At 42.2% G+C, this 12,884-nt stretch overlaps 1 protein-coding gene across 5 annotated transcripts in view; it reads right to left on the minus strand.

Moving 5' to 3' along the window:
• immp1l (inner mitochondrial membrane peptidase subunit 1) overlaps positions 1–12,884 on the minus strand; it is a 126,371-nt gene that overhangs the window by 1,770 nt on the left and 111,717 nt on the right. The gene's annotated exons all lie outside the window — the stretch shown is intronic.

Raw genomic sequence — 12,884 nt, forward strand, 5'->3', positions numbered from 1 at the left:
TCATGTAGCTTCTGCCCTTTTTAAATGAGCATAAAACCTTTCGGGTTACAACTGGGGAAGGTGTTTCATTTACAGGCCACTTGGCTGTGAGGTATTGACAAACTAACTGTTATCAGGTGTTATTCTTCCACACCCAGGCAAGATTTAGCATTGAAGTGTCTTGTTCAAAAATTGTTCCAAGTTTCTAAAAATGACCAAGGAATAGTTGCAAAGGGACAAGAGCATACTTATATACCAAATGTGATTTGATTTACACACATTTACTGTAATGTATTCTCCCTTATTTTTAAATAACGCAGTAAATTCTCATTTCAGTGGCTAAGTATAGTTGATACAACTAGAATATTGTCACTCTTAATATTTTGGATACAATTTATAGAGTCAGAGGTTCACAGCATGGAAACAGGCCCTTCGACCCAATTTGTCCATGTCGCCCTTTTTTTTAAACCCCTAAGCTCGTCCCAATTGTCCGCATTTGACCCATTTCCCTCTATACACACGTAACTGTCTAAACGCTTGTTAAAAGACAAAATTGTATTGCCTCTACTACCTCTGGCAGCTTGTTCCAGACACTCACCACCCTCTGTGTGAAAAAATTGCCCCTCTGGACCCTTTTGTATCTCTCCCCTCTCACCTTAAACCTATGCCCTCTAGTTTTAGACTCCCCGACCTTTGGGAAAAGATATTGACTATCCAGCTGATCTATGCCCCTCATTATTTTATAGACCTCTATAAGATCACCCCTCAGCCTTCTACACTCCAGAGAAAAAAGTCCCAGACTATCCAGCCTCTCCTTATAACTCAAACCATCACGTCCTGGTAGCATCCTAGTAAATCTCTTCTGCACTCTTTCTAGTTTAATAATATCCTTTCTATGATAGAGGGTGACCAGAACTGTATTCCAAGTGTGGCCTTACCAATGTCTTGTACAACTTCAACAAGACGTCCCAACTCCTGTATTCAATGTTCTGACCAATGAAACCAAGCATGCTGAATGTGTTCTTCACCACTCTGTCCACCTGTAACTCCACTTTCAAGGAGCGATGAACTTGTACCCCGAGATCTCTTTGTTCTGTAACTCTCCCCAACGCCCTACCATTAACTGAGTAAGTCCTGCCCTGGTTCAATCTACCGAAATGCATCACCTCGCATTTGTCTAAATTAAACTCCATCTGCCATTCGTCAGCCCACTGGCCCAACTGATCAAGATCCCGTTGCAATCGGAGATAACCTTCACTGTCCACTATGCCACCAATCTTGGTGTCATCTGCAAACTTACTAACCATGCCTCCTACATTCTCATCCAAATCATTAATATAAATGACAAACAACAGTGGACTCAGCACTGATCCCTGAGGCACACCGCTGGTCACAGGTCTCCACTTGGAAAAACAACCTCCTACAACCACCCTCTGGCTTCTGTCATCAACGCCGGCATTTCCACATTCTGTCATCAAGCCAGTTTTGTATCCATTTAGCTACCTCACCCTGGATCCCGTGAAATTTAACCTTATGCAAAAACCTACCATGTTGTCAAAGGCCTTGGTAAAGTCCATGTCGACAACATTAACTGCACTGCCCTCATCTACCTTTTTGTGTTGTGTCATCAAATGTCTTCCCCCATCTTAGGTTCAGATCACCTGAACTCCCATGTTTAGAAAAGAACCATTGAACTATCCAAACGTTACAGTGCAGAAAGCAGCCCATCATGTCTGCACCGGCCAAAAAGAAAAAAAATGAACTAGCCACTCATTTAAGTTCCATTTTCCAGCACCTTCGTTGTTGCTTTGCAGGTGACAGCACTTCAGATGCTGATCCAGGTACCTCATAAATGACTTGAGCATTTCAGTCGCAACCACCAATTTAGGAGGTGAATTCCAGATGCCCACCAGCCTCTGGGTGAAAAGGTTTTTCCTCATGTCCCCTTTTACTGCCAACCACCTTAAATCTGTACTCCCTGGTAATTGACCCCTCCCCTCAGCCAGGGGAATCAAGTCTTTCCTGTCCACTGTGTCTCGGCCCCTCATAATTTGTACACCTCAATTAGATTACGCCTTAGCTTCCTCTGTTCTCAGGAAAGCAACCTTAGCCTATCCAATCTCTCCTCAGTGGCACGGTGGCACAGTGGTTAGCACTGCTGCCTCACAGTGCCAGGGACCCGGGTTCGGTTCCCAGCTTGGGTCACTGTCTGTGCGGAATCTGCATGTTCTCCCCGCGTCTGCGTGGGTTTCCTCCGGGTGCTCCGGTTTCCTCCCACAGTCCAAAGATGTGCTGGTTAGATGCATTGGCCATGCTAAATTCTCCCTCAGTGTACCCGAACAGGCGCCGGAGTGTGGCAACTAGGGGATTTTCACAATAACTTCATTGCAGTGTTAATGTAAGCCTACTTGTGACACTAATAAATAAACTAAAACTTTAGTTTCACTGCTCTCATATTCAAGTCAATTGTGTTTAAAATTATAGCTTTCAATAGGTGTCACTGGCACACTCAGAGAAGCAGAGATATCAAGCTGTTAAGTAACTGCAAGAATATTAGCAAACTGCAGCAATTGTCACATGACTGAAAGTCATTTGACTGAACTCCAGAAATAGGTCCAACCAAACTCGACAATCCAAACCATTGTCTGTAAAAGATTTTAGGCTAGATTTTCCTTTTCAGCACTGAAATTCTGAGACTTAAATGTTTAGCAATAGTGAAGTGTTTAAATGGGAAAACAGGCACAAGCTCATCATTTCTCTTTATTCATCTTGACAAGTGGACAATTGAGAACAGTTTGGGCCTGATATTACAATGAAAGCTTCCACCCACCAAGATTTGCTCTGTTGCTAGAAAGGCAAACGTCTTCCACACTTTGCTTAAACAATGTTAAGGGCAGCCAAAAAAACTGCTGTCCTCATGGATGTGGATTAGAATATTATTCTAATTAGTATATTTCCTTTGGGTTAGAAATGCCTCCAACAATTCCCTTTTTGTCAATTTTTATTACACCTTCAGTTATTTGCACATTCCTCCAATTTGTGCAGGGAAGGTACAGTCTTGCACAGCATGTTCTCTCCCTGTCATGCTAATTGTATAGCAACAAAACAGTTAGACAGGAAAAGATTATTTGACTCAACTGCAAATTGCTTGCACTTTAATAATATTAGAAATTAATAAAGAATAAACATACTCCCAAACTAAACATATACGAACATCAGCATTCATTTAAAAACATACATCTCTCGGAAAATGCTTCCCCTAATGCCTCTCCACTGTCATTCAGTTGGATGGGACTGCTTTCACATGGTCCATTATTATCTATCTAATCCTAGCCAGAGAATCAGTTGCAATGCCTTCCCTTCCAGCTTCTGCTAGCATTAATCTTTGGTTCCTTCCTATTTCTCAGCTGTATGCTGCCCTTTGAGGCAACATCATCCAAAGGCTTTTTTACATGTATAATGACACCACCCAGCACTACTTCAGCACCATCTCTCGACAGTTGCTAAATTATCAGACCGCTTACGTGACATCGAGTACTGGATGAGCAGAAATTTCCTCCATATAAATATTGGGAAGACTGAAGCCGATGTTTTTGGTCCCTGCTTCAAACACCATTACCTATCCACTGATTCCATCCTTCTTCCTGCAACAGCCTGAGCTTATGCCATTCTGTTTGCATTCTCAAGATGAGCTTCCAACCTCATATTCATGCCATCTCTAAGGCTATCTTTTTACACCTCCATAACATCAATCAACTTTGTCTCAGCTCATATACTGCTGAAACCCTCATCCATGTATTAATTACCTCTAGACTTGACTATTCCAATGCACTCCTGGCTAGTCTCCCACATTCTACCCTCTGTAAACTTAAGGTTATCCAAGACTCTGATGCCTGTGTCTGAACTTGTAGCAAGTCTCATTTCACTATCACATTGTGCTTGCTGACCAACACTGACTCCCCGTCAAGCTATGTCTTGATTTTAAAATTCTCATCTTTGTTTTGAGGTCCCTCCATCACCTTGCCTCTCCCTATCTCTGTAATCCCTCCAACCCCAGAACCGTTTGCGATATCTGCACTCCTCTAGTTCCTGCCTCTTATGCATTTCCACCACTGATGGTTGTGGATTCAGTTGCCTGGGATTGAAGGTCTGGAATCCCCTCCCTACACATTTCCATCTTGTTTTCTTCCTTTAAGACACTTAAAACCTCCCTCTTTGACCAAGCTTTTGGTCATCTGACTCAATATGCCCTTTCTGACTCAGTGTCATACTTTGTTTTATAATGTTCCTGTGAAATGCCTTGGGATGTTTCTTTATTTTAAAGGTGCTATATAAATATCAGTTGTTAAAAACTAACAAATGCCACTACATTCCTAAATGAACTGCAATGTTTCTCTATTGTTGGCAATATTAATAATGGTGACACAGAAGCACGCCAAGATATCTGCAGGCCAGATTTTATTGATAATTTATTGCCTGTGAAAGTGGGAAGTCTGAGCCTCATTTTACAGTTAATGTGCACTAGCAGTCTTCTGATGTGTTAGGTGCAAAGCAAACCACACGTTACAGCTTTTGCAGTTTGAACAGAAACAAAATAATTAGGCTATTTCCAATTAATAAATCAAGAGACAAATTCATTTACTTGAGAAAGGATCAACGAGCTTGGTCACTTTAATTTGGTGGTAGTAATTTACAAACATTTCAGGTGTACATGAGGGATTGAGAATCAGTTGCATTATTGTTCGGTGTTACAGCACACCGTTTTGATGTTATTTGGTGTAACAAACTGCAACTAAACAATAAGAAGGTCGAGGTAATTCTGAACTGTGTGCCACATAGCATTCTATTGGACTCAGTAGTAAAAGACATGGGCCTGTTTGACTCAACTGCTCCATGTAGGAGTTCCACATTCTAGCCACACTTTGGGTAAAGAAGTTTCTCCTTATATTTGTAGTTTAAGACTCTCTCACAAGTGGAAATGTTTTCCTTACATGTACCCAAGATGTTTGTTGTGATTTAGGTTCATGAGTATTCACAAGTTGACCCCAGTATTTACTTGGCTAAATCAGGCTCCATTCTCTGGGCAGTCCATTATTTACGGATGCACTATCTGCCACCACGACAAGGGAGCTGGATTTAGTCAACGCTAGGAGTCAGCTCATGGATGCTGGTCTCCCAGGGTCCAATTAGAACAGGGTCAATGTTAAAAAGGCCTTTGACTGCTTTCTCAGTTGTTTAAACCTCCCATATCAAATTCCTGTCCCTGTTTATTAACAATTAGCAGTTTACAGTAGTACAGCATAGGCTACGACAATGAGAATATGTCATGTCTGCTTGCTCTGTCCTCTATTTTGCAAAAAGCTAGTTAATGATGAAAAAAATGTTTTCAAGATGAAGCTGCAAGGGTTAGAGTAAGATGACAAGGTCATTAATTTATTAGACTTCAAAAGGGGTCATTAGAATTTTCAGGAAAGATCTGGACTGCTGTCACAGGCTCAGCATGAACAGGGCGGCTATACAATGATCAGTGTCCTGGGGCCTGCACCAAGGCTAGACTTGCCAGTAGGCCTGTGAAGAACCAAATGGTAATTGATTGTGACATCAATTATGAATAATCTCATCACTTTATCAGAGTGGTCTTGTCACAGCTCTAATTAAGTCCACAGTTCTGTATATGTGAATGCTGGAACTACACATTATATTCTAATAATGGACATCAAGAACCAGCTAAAGTCTCTTTTCATGTTCTGCAACTTAATGATCTAGACCTACAAATGACAAGGACCTCTAATTATCTATATGTGATGTGCATTATCATTGCTACAAATCAGAAGTTAAATACTGGAAAAAAATTGAGCGATGAATTAGGTCCAAAGGGTAGCACACCGTCAGTGGCCTCAGGCTCAGGAATAAAAACAGTACGCAGTCTCTTACGGGAACGCTGTAGTGTGTAAAATGTTTCCTTTATCTAATCATTCCTATTAAGCAAACGACATTAACAGCGCCTGTATTGATTGGCAGTAATGCACACTAAGTACTTCAGAAATTAAGTCATTGGCCCACCTTTGGTAGTAAGTTTTCATTAGGTGATAAGTGGATGCACATTGGCCTATTGAGCTCCTTAGGGCAGGGATCTACTGGTAATGAGGGAGTAAGAACATTCTGCTCAATCATACTATGGTTCCTTTCCCTATAGTAAATCTAATCAGAACTGATCATGAAGGTTGCACTCAGGTTAACAATAACTATACATCTTTGCTGGAGAATCTACATTTCACAAAGATTGATAGATCAATTCCTGTGTTGCATATAAGTGGCAGCAGAATGGCTTCAGATGTACTCTAACATTTTCCAGCAGTTCCTCCATTTGAATGGACAAGAAACACACACTGAGTAATAACTTCCAGTAACCAAATCTACTAACCCACAGCATTATCATGTCACAGGTTGGCAACACACCTTTTGATTGGCTCAAAGAATGAACCTCAATTCTGCAACTATTTCAAAATTAATTCTTAAGATATGGATTTTGCTGGCAAAGCTGTCATTTATTGCTTATCCCTAGTTGCCTTGTGCAAACTTGTGGCTTATTAAGATACGTCAAGGGTCAACTGCATGTGGGATTCAAATTGCACATAGGTCAGACTGGCTAAGGATGGCCAGTTTCAACTCTAAAAATGAGTGACCTGTTGGGTTTTTATAACAATCCAATAGATTCATGGTAACTTTGACCCATGACTCTCAGCTGCCCTGATGTGCTTTGTTGCCATTGTCCCCTACATAATTTTCTAATTGCCAGTCTTTCCGCTTGTTCTGCGCCATTTCCTGGATTCCCTTACTAGCACTCATACCCAGGCCTTTCACACCTGGTAATTTCCAACTCCCATCACCACTGCCCACTCTCACTGTGCACTTCTTCTTCCCTCACCCCACTTTGTGCCTTATGCTGAAGCTCTTTCCAGCAGCACTCCACCCTCTGGCTCCTTTGTCCCTTCCTCCTCTTCCCCGACTATGCTTCACTCCAGACAACCCTTGCTAAATGGTTCAGTTTGAAACTGTGGTAAACATTACAACTGCACTGCAGGCTTCAGATTACTCAAGACCAATGCTATTGGAGACCAGCTGGTTTAACATACTGATGGTCATTCATTATCTTCCCAATTATAATAAGTTATGTGATTGGCATGGTTGAATGATGTAGATTTATTTATGTATAACTGAGGTGGATATGTGATTCATTTATTTTGGTACTTAATTATGAGCAACTTCAGAGGAAAATTACACAGTAATGGCTTGATAGACTTCCTCTGTCGTAAAAATCAAAAGTGTGTTTATGTAAAGAAAATCATTCATGATTTTTCTACATTTGATCCATTGTGGATCTGTTATGTTATTGGGTATAACTAAATTGTTAGAAATTGTACATTTTACACATGTCCAATATGCATACTTGGCTCAAATGTCACATCCATTAAAAAATAATCTAACTGAATAATGCTGATTACCTGCATATTGCAGGACAGATAGGAAACCTAACCTGAAGCAAAGAGCTAATGGGAATGAAAACCAGTAATGAAGGATCACTTAAGAATGATCAAACAGTGGAAAAATGATTCAGTGAAATTGTTCAAATGATTTCAGCCACCATTTTCCGTCTTTACTCAGGTCAGTGAATTCAATTGGCAGTAACATTTAGAAGATAACAAAGGTATAATGCAGCACCAAAAAATCCAAACTTAAACAGCAATTTCACAGCGACTCATAATGGAATGTTTTCCAACCTGCCAGAGAATTTCTGCTCTGAGGGACATTGAAAGTGCACTTCACTTTACAGCTATTCCCAGTGGGACAACACACAGAGCAACACACAGGTGTTTAATGGCTCTCTTTGTTAAAAGCAGTTTGAGATGCTCTGCGGATAACATCAACGCTGTAGCAGCATTCGTGGAGGGCCAGCTAGAAACTGACTGATTAAAATAACAGCCATGCCTATTAAAAAACTACAGAAGAAGCATGATGTTATTTGTAAATTTGGTATTAATTACAAATAATCAATTCACTTTTAATATACAAAGCTAACACTGCTGGTTTCGATGGCCAATAAGCCAAAATCACAGAATTGTTGCGGCGAAGGTGGTGACCATTTGGCCCATCATGTCTACACCGGCTCTCTAAACGAGCATGATGGTTCAGTGCTATGCTGCTGCCTTTTCCCCACACCCCTTTTGCTTCACTCAAATAATCATCTAATCCCCTCTCGAATGTCTCCACTGAACCTGCCTTCACCACACTTCCAGGCAGTGCACTCCAGACCCAAACCAGTTTTTTTCACATCACATTTGCTTCTTTTGTAAATCACCTTAAATCTGTGCCCTTTCATTCTTGATCATTTTACGAGTGGAAACAGTTTTTCCCTATCTACTCTGTCCAGTTCCCTCATGACTTTGAATGTCTCTGCCAAATTTCCTCATAAATTTCTCCTCTCAAAGGAGAACAGTCCCAACCTCTCTGATCTAAACCTCATAACTGAAGTTTCTCATCCTTAGAACCATTCTTTTAAACATCTTCTGCACTCCCTCCAATGCGTTCACATCCATCCTATGGTGTGGCATACAGAACTGTATATAATGTCCCAGCTGAGGTCTAACTAGTGTGTCTTGTACAAGTTCCGCAAAACCACCCCGCACATGTACTCTATGTCACCATGAATAAAGCCCTGAACATTATATGCTTTATGCACTGCTCTCTCCACCTGTCCTGTCACCTTCAATGATCTATGCACATATACACCCAGGTCCCTTATAGAATTTTGCCCCTTATTTTATATTGTCTCTCCATGTTCTTCCTGCCAAAATAGATCACTTCACATTTCTCCGCATTGAACTTCATCTGCCACCTATATACCTATCCACCAACTTGTCTATGTCCCTTTGAAGTTCTACACTGTTCTTCACAGTATACAATACTTCCAAGTTTTGTATCATCCGCAAAGTTTGAAACTGCCCCCTCTACACCAAGATCAAGATCATTAATATACATCAGGGAAAACGGGGGTCCCAATACCAATCCCTGGGAACACCATTACAAACAATTCTCCAGCCCAAAAAATATCCATTGACCATTACTCTCTGCTTCCTATTATTCAGCCAATCTGGTACCCATGTTGCTACTGTCCCTTTTATTCCATGAGCTATAACTTTTCTCACAAGTCGGTTGTGTGGCACTGTATCGAATGCCTTCTGAAATTCCATGTACACCACATCAACGGCATTACCCTCATTGACCCTTTTTGTTCACTTGTATCTTCAGTCCACAAAAACTATTTCGTGCTTTTAATGTTTATTCACAACAGGTTTTCCTGTTCACTCCCAGCTACATTTCTTAACATCCTCTCTATTCCTATTCATGAGCTTCCATAATTGACATATCAAAGTATAAAAGCTTCTTGCATTGCGAAGTACAGATTATCACTTGTAACCTCTGTTTGTAAATGTGATAAAGCGGTAATTGTTTTATCAGGATGATGAAGGCCTGTTAAGGATTATGATTTCTATTTCAGCAGAAGTAATGGCATAAATAAATTGATGGTTACAATGTCAGCTGACTTTACCACTGTACGGTCAGATCCCAGAATGGAACCCGGGCTTGACAGGCTGTAACTTTTATTTTTTTGTTTAGAGATGTGGGTGAACAGTCATAGGATTGCCAATTAACTTTTAACAAAAGAATAAAACATTTATGAAAATATTGACAATAACACAATACTCCTGCACCCCACCTAGATCTTCACAGATGCACACGGATTTTAAGGATAACACAAGTTACAAAATATCTCTCAAACTATAATGTTCTCGGTAAATACACAACCCATGTAAACCAATTGTGGTCAAACACACCACAGTCTGAAACCAAGACGGGGATTCACCGGCCCCATTTGCCGATGGTGGGAATCCTGATGACCGACCGAATCAAGCATCAGGGTTTAAAAACAAGATTCTCACTGGGTGTGGATTCACCCAACCTGCCCCGCCAGCCAGATTGGGTTCCCGCCCAGAGCGGGCAGCAACTCGATTAATATGCAAACCCGCTAATTCTAATACAATTCATGGGTTTGATGGCCCATTCACTGGTCTCCTGCCATTCGCTCCCCTTCCCCAGCATCCACTTATTCCTTTGAAAAATCACAGCTGTCAATCAGGCTTAGAGCTTTTGTAAACATTGTGCTGAGGAACAATGGGGTCATGGAGATGCATTCAAGCATGAAGTGAAAGGTAAATAAACACAGCTGACTGGAGGCTGAGTAGAAATCCATTAAACTGTGAATGGATTCACCTATTTCAAATAACTGCACTATGAAATTGGCAGAGATCAAAGGTTTTTAATGGAATAGGGAAAGTTTCAAAAGATTTCAGCTTGCTAGGAAGGCTCAGAGACTTCAAATAAAAGCTGTGTGAATACATTGGGGCTGAGTGGACGCTATGGAGAAGGGAACTCACTGCCCCCCACCCCCCCCCCCCCCAGTGAAATTGACATCTCTTCTCTGTCAGAGGACTTCAAAGGGGCTTACTCATATCTGCAGTTCCCGACAGAGAGAAAGGGAAATCCCTGCTGCAGAATGGAGTGCTGCAGTGATTCAAAAGTCTGTCAGGTGACGAGAAGACAAGATGACTCGGACACTTCAAAATTTTCACAGCTAACAGGCAGAAATGAAGATGGTGATCACAGAGTTTTCTGAAATCATCAAGTCAGGAGTGATCTTTAGGTCTGCCAGGCCTATAATGGGCAGTGCAGCCACAAGACACTCATCCCAGGGGAGTGTGGTGAGGTCAACCCCTCGCACCCAGCCCGTGCCCACCAAACTTCCCCTTACTCTGCAGCCTGGCAGTAGCAGAGGGGCAAATGGCTACTGGACTTACCTCCCTGCCGCCCCTTGGGGCTCAAGGCACCAGGCCAGGGTGTCAGTACCAGCGTGCAGTGCACCATTGTCACTGCCAGGGCACATGGTCTGAAGGTAGGCTGGAATGGGGAGGAAGGTGAGGGCGGGGCCTGACGAGGTCTGGTCACCCTCATGTCTGCATGGTGACCCATTATTTGACTGGTGAGAGAGGTGACCTTGCTGAGGGGTTAGTGGTACTCCCCCGGTCAGCGGGCCGGGGTGGGGGAGAACCATTTCAGTTTTTGGGGGGATGGACGCTGTCTCCGACCACGGAGATTGGGGCACCCTTTTTATCTCTGAACAGCCAGTCTAGCTGACGGATTTCCCAAGATACATTCATTTGCATCCATCGGGTGGATGAATTCCACCTGACAGACGCTGCCAGGGCCAATGGGAAACACTTTTTTTTTGTTTGTGTGGGCACTTACTCCTGATAAGGGAAAATCATGCCCCAAATGGCAGATGCCAGCGTGTAGAACTTCTGTGGATTTCATATCAAATCCCGCCCCCCACCCTCACTGCTTATCACGCTGTGAATCAACTGGTCTCACTGGAACTCTGAGTTCCAGATGAGTGTGTCCAAAAAAGGTGGCATGGTGGTACAGTGGTTAGCACTGCTGCTTCACAGTGCCAGGGACCCTGGTTCAATTCCGGCCTTGGGTGACTGAGTGGGTTTCCTCCGGGTGTTCCGGTCTCCTCCCACAGTCCAAAGATGTGCAGCTTAGGTGGATTGGCCATAGCAAATTTGCCCCTTAGTGACAAAGATGTGAAGATTAGGGGCATTAGCATGGTAAATGTGCGGGGTTGTGGGAGAGGGCCCAGGTGGGATGCTCTTTTGGAAAGTCGATGTAGACTCGATGGGCCGAATGGCCTCCCTCTGCACTGTAGGGATTATATGAAAATCCACTCTTGAATAAACACGCTTTGGAATCTTCTCCAAAAAAATGCTCTCTCTCAGATGCCTTCACCAAGAATCCACTTCCAGGATTTCAATCTCCCCTTTCAATATTCCTCTGCCCTGAATCGCTAGGTGCATGCAAATGTCCACACAATCTCTTAAGTACCTAGCCATGCCAATAGAACACTACTGCTTCACAGGCTGTATTAAGGTGTCACCAACCTCAGGATTACTTCAGGTTGCTGGCTTTTTGCTAGTCTACTTCACCAGGTCTGCACCTTGCGGCTCTGCCTTTAACTGGCAGCCTCTCTCTGCCCCTTTCTTTAATTTCAGTCAACAGTTCTTTGTACCTTGGGCTTCAGTCTTTCTGGGACTCCTCTTTTCACCCTTTGGTATCCAAACTGCCTGGTCCTCAGCTTCTGGGACTTGCAGTTTTTATGAGAGCTGTTTTCTTCTCAGGTAAATGGTTCCAACTGAACCACAAGTGCTTATGCTTTCCAATGTGGGCCCCTGGTTGTTAAGCAACAGCTTAGTCTTTGTTTAAACCCTGTTTGTTTTCAAGTTGTAAACCCTTTAACTACGATGCAGGCACAGTTTGAAATTACCAAATCCTGCAGACATGCAGGCACCTTTGTTTAATGTGAAGTGAACTAAAGTTTCAATCCTTTCTTACACAGAAATTAAACTTACTTAAAGCTATACCTTGTTTCTAATATCCGCAAATACAATTATAGGTTACTTAAAAGTACCTCTATTTCCTGACACCATGTCCAGCAGAACACTATCATTATAAGGAAAGAAAAACTGCAAATGTTGAAATTCTGAAGTTAAAATATGAAGTGCTGAAAATGTACAGCATCTGAAAAGAGAAATTACAGGCTGTGATATTTTGATTATGTACCCCTCAAGAGTACAAGAACACAAGAAATAGAAACAGGAGTAGACTGCATGGCACATCAAGTTTCAGTTTGATGACTGCTGATCATGGACTTCATTCCTGCCTGCTCCCAATTTCCCTTAATTCCCTGAGGCATCTAAAGTCTGTCTATCCCAGCCTTAAATGAATTCCAA

This window comes from Mustelus asterias, chromosome 9 (genome assembly GCF_964213995.1).
Source record: "Mustelus asterias chromosome 9, sMusAst1.hap1.1, whole genome shotgun sequence".
Classification (NCBI taxonomy): domain Eukaryota; kingdom Metazoa; phylum Chordata; class Chondrichthyes; order Carcharhiniformes; family Triakidae; genus Mustelus; species Mustelus asterias.